General features: G+C 33.9%; 1 long non-coding RNA gene across 1 annotated transcript in view; it reads right to left on the bottom strand.

Moving 5' to 3' along the window:
* Window positions 1–1119: 1119 nt before the first annotated feature.
* The window catches only part of LOC141577650 (uncharacterized), a 140481-nt gene continuing 134238 nt past the window's right edge, over window positions 1120–7362 (bottom strand). The window contains exon 3 of the long non-coding RNA XR_012506885.1: window positions 1120–1194. This is a non-coding gene — a long non-coding RNA (uncharacterized LOC141577650). The remainder of the gene's footprint in view (window positions 1195–7362) is intronic.

Raw genomic sequence — 7362 nt, 5'->3', positions numbered from 1 at the left:
TTATCTTTTTGCTCAAATTGTTTCAGCTTTGGCCATTTGCAGCCCTTTCAGTTGGCTCCTGTACCCTTCTGGCATCATTTTTCTTTTTTGAGCATATATTTTTTTGACACTAAAAGATGCTACAGGCTCATCTCTGTATTTTCTGCCCTATTCCTAGAGTAAGCCATTTCTCTAATGATCGTGGTTCCTTTTATTGGAGGATGGTATTAAAAACCAAGATCCAGGCACTAGTTATGTTCATTGCTTCTGGAGAGTCATTGCTTCTAGGGCTTCTCAGCTGACAGAGCAAAGATAAACATGTGTGTATCTTTATCTGTGTATATAAATGTATCTATAAATATTTCTATATGTAACCATCTTATCTATATTAAGCTCAACATGAGTTTATACTAATGATTCCAACTATAATCCATTACTGCATGGATCATTCTACCTTCTCCCCCTCACTTATCTGTAACTTCCCACTCTAAAAATGAGAAACCTGGCTCACATCATCCACCATTCCATTTGCTCCATCTCTCCATTCTCATATATATGTATAGTGGTATCAGAATTGTTAATCCATATTTTCAGGGAGATCAACTCTATCAGCTAGAATATAATGCTTATATATAGTTTATTTTGCTTTTAGTCTTAGATTCCATTTATTTTAAAATTACATAGTACTTTTTATCTCCACTCCCTTCAGTGAGGTTGCTTCATATATTTTTAATATTGTTAGATTGATATCCCAACCTCCTAAATTATTTTTTTTAATTTGCATAAAAATTCACTCTGCACTATAGTTTTTTGGATTTTGAAAAATAGATAATATCATGTGTCCACTATTAAAGCACCATGCAGAATAGTTTCACTGCCCTAAAAAATCTCCTGTGTTTCATCTATTCACTTCTCTTCCCTTGCCATCTGATTTTCTGAAACTACTGATCTCTGTTGTCTCCATGGTTTTGTGTTTCCAGAACATCATACACTTGGTAGCAAGCTAGCCTTGGCTTCTTTCATTCAGCAGTATTCATTTGAGGTTCATTCATATATTTCTCTGATTTGATAGCTCATTTATCTTTATCACTGATTAACATTCCATTGTATGCATATACTACAATTTATTTCTTCACTCACCTACTGAAGGACATCTCCATTGCTTGTTTTTGACAATTATGAACGAAGGTGCTATAAACATTATTGTGGAGATTTCTGTGTGGACAAAAATTTTAAAATCAGTTTGTTAAATACTTAGGAGCACAATTACTGGATAGTATGATATGATCATGCCTAGTTTTGTAAGAAACTGCTAAACTGTCTCTATAAGTGGCTATACCATTTTGCATTTCCACCAGCAATGAATGAGAGTTTCTGCTGCTTTGCATCCTAACACATGCATTGGTGTTTGGAAAACATTTACCCTCAATCTGTGTTTTTTCTTTTTTTTTTTCTCCTCTTAATAGCTTTATTTTTTTTTATAGTTTTTAATTTAAATAAAAATCCAACTTACCAATTTTTTTTCTTTTATGGATCATGTTTTTGAGTTCTGTTATTTATATTTTTAAATTCGTTTACTAAAAACATGATCTAAATTTTATTATTTATTGAGATTTTCCTCGTGGCCTAGGAATCTATTCTAGAGACATTCTATTTGTTTACGAAAAGAGGTTTAATAGCACATTCTCCTGGTTTTCCTGCTACGTTTCCAGTCTGACCTTTCTTAATTACTCTCCTATGACACTGGGGCTCAATCTTAGGCATCCTTAGTTTTGCTTTTACTTCTCACCTTCATCCATTACGATAAGCTTCCAAAGCCTATCATATGCCGGCTCCCAAATTTACTTCTCTGGTACAGATTTATTTTCATTTTCAGTCCCATATATCCAGCAGCTTACTTACATTATCACTCAAATGTGTTGTAAACATCTCAAATTCTTTCCATATTCAATACTGAATTTCTGATATCCATTTACGACCACCACTCCTGCCCACTTAGTTGCTCAGTCCAGAAATGTTGGTATTGTCCTCCACTATTTTGTCCTTCTCCTGACTTGAAATCCCCCATTAAATCCTTATACTTCAATTTATCCACTTCTTTTACTTCGCTTCTATTACCCAGTTTAAGCTTTCATTATCTCTCTTGGACAATAGCAGTATACTTCCTGGTGTCCCTGCTCTCATTTTCACCCTCCAACATTTTTCATGTAAAACCAATACTTTATATTTTTTAAATAACCTCTTATTTATTACCGTTAGCATATGATTGAAATCCTTAACATGGTCTATAAGGCCTTACCCATAAATATTTACCTCAAGCCACTTTTTCCTTTTCACTTGTTATATTCTAGCCCCCTCTAAATTTTCAGCTGGCCTCCCCAGCTATGTTTTTCAGAGGGGGGAGGTTTTTACACATGTTCTTTTGGCCACTATTTACTCAGCCAGATCATAATCACTCTTCAGGTCACAGATTATTGCAATATTTTGGAAGAGAACCTGCCTGACACACCAATACAAACTCTCTCTCTTTTAGGTCCTTTCACACTACCTTAACATTTTCCTAAATATTTTGGTCTATATCCTCCCAAATGTGGATTTTCCCATTCAATTTACACACAAAAGTGTAGATGAAAAGCTGCATATTTTCTTCTAAATATTCATATTAATTTTTGAAGATGGTGCCCACACCTTATTATCTAAAATTGAAGGTTTCCTAGTATAACAGAGTGTAATTTTCTTCCCCTATTTTGTTAAAACTTTACTAAAATTTTGACCACTGAGAACAGTAGATGCTTCTGGGAGTATTATCCAAGGCTGCTTTTGTGTTCAAAATACAGAAATAAAATAATCAGGAGACAGTGAACTTTTGTCAAAGATTTTATATATTAAGTTCAATGCCTAAAAACAAAATTTTGGGACTTAACAGTTATATCACTGAAAAGAAAAGGAAGTAAATTCTTACTTCAGCTTTCAAGTTGAACGAAAAGGTTTTAGTAAAAAAAAACCAAAAACAATGTCTTTGTCCTTCCAATGGTCAACCTAATGAGTCTTACTCTTCTGATTTCAACTTTGTGATCACTGTTTTCTCCCTTACTTCTATGTGAGAAGACAGACTATGTTCAATGTAGCAGCCAGAGGACGGGTATATGCTGAAGCCACTCTGTGCACCTCACACCCATGTTTTTGTGTCTAGATTTCTATAGCATCTGTTTATATTTCAAATTTGATTGTGTGACCTGTTGTCAACTTCAGCTACACATAATGAAGATAGATTCCATTAAAAATATATATATATATATATATATATATATATATTTTAACTTTGTCCTATTTGTATAACATCAACTAGCTGGATGAAAAGGTGTCATTTTGCCGACAGCTCAGGTGAGGTGAAAAGTGATTCAGCGCATCTCTCTTTTGATTGTCGTATACATTTGGTTGTAATAGCCCTGCTGCTTCTTCATGTGGTCCTCCCTAGATACCCTTCCTATGTCAACTTCAGCACTGTCCTAGACGTCATTTCTTCTAGAACCACTTCTGTAACTGTCACTTCAGCAGATATTCTTTCAGTACTCTTCTTCTCACCCACTGAGCCTCTACCCTGGCAAGCTACCCTCGTTTCTACTCTCAAATGTGTTCTAGTACAGGTATTTTGAACATGTCACACCTACTCTGAGCCCTGGAAGTTTATCTCTGTCTTTCCATTCCACTATAGATCAAGTCCCAGGTCCTTATTCTAAACATCAAAACCCTCCCACTAACAGACATGTATTTTTCTCCTTATCTTTCCATTTTTAAATTTAAACAATTTTCTGAACTTATTCTCAAGAAGCCTAGTGCCACTTTTTCTTTACTCTCATCTTTGAGTTTCTTCCCCTCTCAAAGCAACGCCACATACCTGAAATTAGTTTCCATTAACGACTACCAAAATCCCTGTCTCTGCCCCAACCCCTTCTCGTTTCTCTTTCCGTAACTAGTGTCTAACAAAATTTCACTTATTTTGAAAAGTCTTTCAGGATCGGTCATAATAAATTAATAATCTTGCTTAGCTTATTATGTGCATGAACCTTTTATAAGGCTATTTCTCTCATTTTCCTCACTATTGATATTTATCTTCTATTCTTGATATGTGTTATACTTTATTTTGAAATAGTGCACTTTTATCATTATCTTTCATATGATGGCTACACATTTTTAGTCTCCTCATCTTATAAATGTGTATCAGTAAGAATGTTTGGTTTTAGGTAACAGAAAACACTTCTAAATTCAGTCCAGATGAAATTTTTGATGGATATGAAGTAACTCTTAGAACCAGCCCAATAAAAATCAGGATATTGGCAGATAGCAATCAAGGTAGCCAGCAGAAGACATGGCTATATTCATGACCCAAGAGAAGTTTTGTCTGGATACTAGCACAGACACAGGAGGATCCACAAAGGACTCTACTGTGAAGGACTTTTAAACTATCCAAATCTTCATCTCACCACCAAGACTACTATTATGAGCAACAATTATCTGAGCGCACATTATACATGACTGAGTATAGCTTCAATTCTATTTGGGTAAAGAAAGGCATTACCCAGCTCCTTGGCTTTCTCTTGGAATTTAGAACATTGCCTTCTAAGAACATTCAGTGATAGAGGATCCTCCCAAAGTGGAAGAATGTTAAAATATTGGTGGTTAAAAATTCAGACATATATACATAACAGTAGCTTTCTACCTTTTCGTCACCACTTTCGATTGTAGCCCAGGAAATGGAAAACATATTTGTTTTACTCTTATATGCTACTATCCTGGTTTTTAGGCATGATTTTATGTTTTTGGACAATGCTATTAATGTGATTTTTGCTTCAGTATGAATGCCTTCTTTTACAGGTTAAGAGAAAAATTTCCACTGTCCTCTAGCATTTAATGGTATTACTTGTGCTAAAATAATGAATTAATTTTGCCGTTTTGAAAAATAGCATGTATGTATGTTGAAAAGTCATTTGGCTTCAAATATTTGTCCTACCTTTGGTTTCTGATTGATTAGAAGCTTAAAATAGAACTTGAGAGTTTATGTGTCTTATGTATTAACTTAATTACCTGGTTCTAATATGCAATTTGCTAGATTTTATTGGCAGGGTATATCACAACATTTAATGAATCACATCTTCCACCAAGCTATGCTTTAAAAAGAAAGAAACCACATAATTAGATCAGGTTTACTCCACTTAAACACATTGGACTGGTTAGATACTCTGGCTTAATTTGCTGGAAAAAGATAGGAAGTTTTAAATTGTATTAGTTATTCATGCTTTGCTTTTCATTCATTTGAAGTATGAATCTATTTGGGCTAAGGAAAAAGAACTTGGCATGTCTTTGCTTTTCAGCAAAATAAATGAATGTTGTATCAGATGGAAACTGAGTGCATGTATGTATTCATGTGCAGTTTTTAGTCCTGGGATTATTAAACTCTAAGATATTTAATTTAAAATACTGTATGTATAGTTATACATTCATTAGATTCTCAAAGAGACCGTGACCAGAAAGAGATCCAGAACCACACTTTAGTGACTTATATTGTTTTCTTACTACTTAATAAAATAAATTTTAACAAAGTTTCAAATCACCAAGTTGTTGAAAAGTATCTTGTGTTTGTATATAAACATATAAAATACCATCTCTGTAAATCACTATAACCATTTATATTTATATATATTCTCTATATTTATTTGGTGAAATATAAGTTAAATACTGAATCACCATCTTAATACATGTGTAAACTAGATCTATATATTCACTAGAAATATCTTGATGAAATTAAATTTGAATACATTCTCAAATTATATATAATGGGTTAAAATGTTAATAATAAAACCTCAACCTAAAAAAGCAGGGCTTTTATAAATTGTTCAATGTGAACAGAATAAAAAAACCGGGGAAATGTTCTTCCACAGTTCAAAAGCTACTGCCTAATTAAGTAGTCATTCACATCCTTGACAAACACCTGAAATTCCGGTATACATCTTTGTTATTTCACTTCCATCTTAATGTAAATAAAAATATCAACCAACATTCATGTTGGAACTACAATCAGAAAGGTAATTGTTAAACATTTAGTAGCACACCACAGCACTTATGACAGGTGAGTCCAGCAGGCCTAGACCCCATGAGGCAGAGGGCAAGGCCTCTGTGGTCCAGTCTGCTGTGCTGTTATGGGATGACTTTCAGCTACAGCAATTGGCTGATATGTTTCCCCTTGATCATATAAGGAGATATTAATCCAAATTCTTCATCTTTACTAGAAAAATAACACAAGTTGTATGTCTCATTGATATGAATAACTCATTACTCCAAAATCACTGCTTTAAAATTAAACTCATTGCTTCTTTTTAAGCATTTGTATATATAAAATATAACTGTTATTTATACATGGTTTATATATTTATAAAGATGATTCACATATTTAAAGAGCCATTTCTTCTCCAGTTCTATTAGTCATTATTAAGAGTTCTAAGTTTTTACTTATATGATTACTGACTATCTTCTTTCTGAATTATCTTGATTGTGTTCACTAGAAACATAAACTCTAATTAAATACTGTTTTTTTTTTTTCCTGGATCATCCTTAGGTTGTCTAGCTAGCTATGGATCATGACAGTTGGCAAAAAAAAATCTTTTTTAAAAATCCTAGAATTACAAAAGCAAACACACACACACACACACCCAAATACACACTGAACAGTATTTGTAATAATTACTTAAAAATTCACAGTAGTCTATAGGAATGATCTGTAATTCATTCAGTCTGTTATGATCGTACTTAACTTTTAACAGGTAAAACACATCCTCTGAAGTGTAGGAATCTACGGTGATTAAGTTTCAACTGAGGATCACTTGGAGTAGAGCCTGTCAGAGATGGCAGTGGCAGAGCGGAAAAGTGTGGTGGCAGGGCAGTGAGTGTCTGGCTATATGTTGGCAAGTTCAGACGTTCTCAGTGCCAGTGGTGGCAGCAGTGAGCATCCATCTGGAAAATGGCCAAGTCCTTGAAATCTGTATTTTGGATCCTGCTACAGATTTGTAGTCCAGCCTTGCTGCTCATTGTCTTAGTTTCCCTGTGTTATTCCTACTTTTCAATTTAGGTTAACTAGAGTCAGAATTGTCAGTCTGTTTCAAATCAATTGAAAACGGCATTGTCACTTTTAAAGAACTGAAAACCTGTACTAGATGAGAGTTTTCTCTTGGCCACTATTATTCTCTTTCAAGATTCTTATTGATTCCCATTTCTGTAAGAATTCATTTTTTAAAAATCAACCAACGGGGTCTTGAGTTAGATGTGAAGATGAGTTGGAATTCTGTATCTGTGAGAGATAAATGTCTGGTGGGTTTCTGAACAATGAAA

Source organism: Camelus bactrianus, chromosome 5 (assembly GCF_048773025.1).
Source record: "Camelus bactrianus isolate YW-2024 breed Bactrian camel chromosome 5, ASM4877302v1, whole genome shotgun sequence".
Lineage (NCBI taxonomy): Eukaryota > Metazoa > Chordata > Mammalia > Artiodactyla > Camelidae > Camelus > Camelus bactrianus.
Note: the sequence above shows the minus strand (reverse complement) of the source record. Positions and strands in the feature narration are given on the sequence as shown.